Here is a 3,643-nt window from a genome sequence, read left to right as displayed (position 1 = left end):
ACATGCATAGAGCAACAGCTGCACTTTGTACAGTTTTGGGGTCAGCGCCATAGTGTGAAGATACTAGCTTCCCGATGATGGCATTTCGAGATTCTACTTTGCCTATTGTCTTCTCGATATGTTTCTTGAAGGATAAAGTGCGGTCAAGTTTTACACCTAAATACACTGGATGCTCGCAGTGGTTAAGTTGCACATTGTTCCACTTTAGCTTCAGTTCTCTCTTTGCCTCCCTGTTCTTCAAGTGGAAAACACACACCTGAGTCTTGGATGGGTTTGCCCGTAGGTAGTTTGCTCTGTAGTACTCCGAAATTATTTTGGTATTCACAAAGGAAGTTTAGATTTAACCCAGGCTAAATCGCGTCATATTACGTCATAATTTTAGCCTGCTCAGAAGGGTGGTTTAAACAGCGGGCTAAAAAAAAACGCGTCATATGACGTCATACCAGCGAGCTTTGGCTTTAATTTAGCGCAGACGACCGTACAAATTTTGTTGACAAATTTGTGGTGAAACAAAGTGAAGAGACCTTCACAAAGTTGCTGTTTTTTCAACTTTGATAGCCTACATTGTAAGTATTTTTAGTTATTCACAACATATTTGTACCATATTCTCAGTTCTGCTACAATGGAAGCCCAATTGAACATGATTTATATGCGTAAAAAGTGCACGAATAATAATCTTCATCGTAAGTTGCACAGCCTTTGCGAACATTGTCGCAGAACCTAACGCAGCTCGGACCCATGCGTGTGTATTTGTGTTGTGTTGTTTATGTAATCCTGCGAGGCAAGGCAATTTCGCAATAACTGCGAATGTGCCAGCTAACAATACGAAATTAGTTAGGCCTATAACATCACACAATTGTGTGATTCGGGAAGAAAAATATGTTAATCATGACATTTGAGACATTCCTGGCCTCGGGGGGGGGGGGGTAGCGACAGTTCCATTTGTATTTTCTCCTCTGCTGATGCTGCTTCTCATCTGACTAACGGAGAACGAAAAATGCCGAAATGAAAATGAAAATTCTTCCACACTGATGGATTTTACTAGTCTAGTCTAACTTAGATCTAGGCCTACTATATACAGAGGCCTGGTCTAGACCTAGATCTAGACTAGTCTCTAGTACTACTAGGCCTAGATTTCTACACTGACACTCGGTAGACCTGAGCTTGAGCTCGAAGTCGGTGGCAGTGAGACACGCAAACACGACGTGGGCCTAGGCTAGATGATAGATCTAGATCTAGACTAGACTAGGCCTAGACTAGATCTAGATCTAATAATCTAGATCTAACGTTAGTCCTCAGTTTCAAGAAATTAGTCAAAGCACGCCAAACCATGGCATGAATTTATTAAAAGTATTTTGTAAATTATTGTAAAAGATGCAGATCTAAAGTTAGATCTAGTCTAGACTAGATCTAGACTATCTAGCCTAGATCTAGAGGTCTAGAAATAGACCTAGACCCTAGTCTAGATCTAGATGATAGATCTAGAGTCTAGACTAGATCTAGTCTAGTCTAGACCCTATTCTAGATTTAGAAATTGAAATGGAATAAAATATTTTTCAAAATGGACCTAGATCTAGATCTAGACTAGTCCTAGGCCTAGGGTCTAGACCTAGATCTAGTCTAGGTCTAGTCTAGATCTAGATCTAGGTCTAGAGGTCTAGTCTAGTACTCTAGACTTTCTAGATCTAACAAGTTAGAACTAGTAGACCTAGGCCGTAGGGTCTACCGGTATAGACCTCAGGCTCTAGATCTAGAATCTAGACTAAAGTTAGTGGTCTAGGTCTAGAATCTAGACCTTTCTAAAAGTAAAACTAGAAATCTAGACTAGATCTAGGTCTACTTTTCATAAATTCATGCCAAGCCCGCGCCGATGGTTTGTTGTGTTGTGTCTTGAGAAGTTGAGTGTTTGTGTGTCTCACCGTCACCGAGTTCGAGCACAAGTCTGAGCTGAATGAGAGGTACTTTGTCTTTAGGCCCATCTAGATCTACTAGATCTAGACTCTAGACTAGACTCTAGTACTGACTGTCGAATGTCTCTACACTCATCTCCTATAAATTTATACTAGTCTACATCATGATCATGTCTAGGCCTAACTGTTACTGTTAGAGTCTACATCAATACATTGTTGTAGACCTAGACCTAGGCCTACTTGAATTTTGAAGCAAGTTTAAAATCTGTGCAATCAAATAGCCAATAAATCAATGTGTGTTCTTCCTAATCTACATGTAATCTTAGTCAAATTCAACCTTTCACATGGGACATCTAATGCTAATTTGTACATCTACATGTATCTAATTTCACATTTTATCAAGCATGAGTAGATTTTTAACAAAACATGACAGGAATTGGCCCCTACGTTCTTATGGAGGTTCAGTGACATCATCTTTTCTAATTGCCCAATAGTATGAATCAATAGCACTCATTTCTTTAATGCAATCAAAGTATCGTTAATATTTTTTTTAGAGTTTGCAAAAGCTATTCAAAATCAGATTGTCTACAATACAAAGAATGCAAAACATGTAATATCATAGGATTTATTTGATAAACAATGAATGATATTTTTTCATTTCATATGTTCTAATTTTAATTCACTTTTTTCTATTTTGTTGTGACAGAGACAGCATGGCTGAATATATTCACCATCTCCGCCAGCTTGATCGGAACAGAGAGTTGATAGGCAGACCTCAGAGAGGCCTTCGTGACCCATGAACCCTTTTGAAGTGTATGATGATAAGTCATTTCGGACCAGGTACTGGTTTTCCAAAGAGACAGCGCTCTACCTCATCAACTTGGTGGATGAAGAGCTGAGGAGGACGACAGACAGAAACGACCCAATACCTATACAGGTAGTGACAGCACGTCGATTCTATGCTTTTGGTGAGTAATTTACCTTATTTAGTATTTAGTAAATTTCTATTTAATCTGGGCTGAGCGAAAAAGTAAAAGGGTAAAATTGCGGTTACCATGTTTTGCGGGAGGTTTTTTCATAAACCGGGAGATTCTACATCAAAGCGGGAGGAAGGGCGTGGTGGCGTGAGACTCCCTCTAAATGCAAGAGGGTTGACAGCCCTGATTTAATAAAAAATCTATTCTACAATTTTAAGGACTTTAAACATTTCTCAGTTTGAGAATTTGATCTGGCCATGTAACTTGTAAGAAATTGTACTAGTTGATATTTCACTAAAAGGATTTTTTTCTTTTTACAGGGTCATTCCAAAAGATGCATGGTGATGAGGCACAACTTTCACAGTCTTCTGTATGCAGAGTCATCAAAGACGTGTCAGAAGCATTTGAAAGAAGAAGGAAAGAATTCATGAAGTTCCCAACATCAAGAGAAGAAGTAGAAGCAACACAGCAGCAGTTCTACCAATACTGCAGGTTGCCAGGTTTTCTAGGTGCAATTGATAGGACTCATGTCTACATCAGGAGTCCTGGTGGAGATCAAGCCCTGTATTTTATTAATAGGAAGAACAGATACTCTATTAATGAAATGAAAATTTTCCCTTTTTTTGGAGATGCTCCCCATTTACTTTTAATCCAATTAATTAAATGACCGATATGGAATTGGTTCACCCTTTGGTTTCTCTGAACGAAACGTACACCCATGCAGTACTGTGGTCTGAAACAATTAGACCATATGAT

The 3,643-nt window shown here is 38.9% G+C and overlaps 1 long non-coding RNA gene across 2 annotated transcripts; it reads left to right on the top strand.

The window, feature by feature from the left end:
• Positions 1–468: 468 nt before the first annotated feature.
• On the top strand, positions 469–3,299 carry LOC115921680. 2 transcript variants are annotated; one of them, XR_004063035.1, is made up of 3 exons: positions 469–566; positions 2,617–2,878; positions 3,208–3,299. It is a non-coding gene; the product is annotated as an uncharacterized LOC115921680 (long non-coding RNA). The 2 variants fall into 2 exon arrangements; XR_004063036.1 differs by having other exon boundaries at positions 2,617–2,847; positions 3,208–3,289.
• Positions 3,300–3,643: the final 344 nt, after the last annotated feature.

Source organism: Strongylocentrotus purpuratus, unplaced genomic scaffold, assembly GCF_000002235.5.
Source record: "Strongylocentrotus purpuratus isolate Spur 01 unplaced genomic scaffold, Spur_5.0 spur5_scaffold_10, whole genome shotgun sequence".
In the NCBI taxonomy this organism is placed as follows: domain Eukaryota; kingdom Metazoa; phylum Echinodermata; class Echinoidea; order Camarodonta; family Strongylocentrotidae; genus Strongylocentrotus; species Strongylocentrotus purpuratus.
Note: the sequence above shows the minus strand (reverse complement) of the source record. Positions and strands in the feature narration are given on the sequence as shown.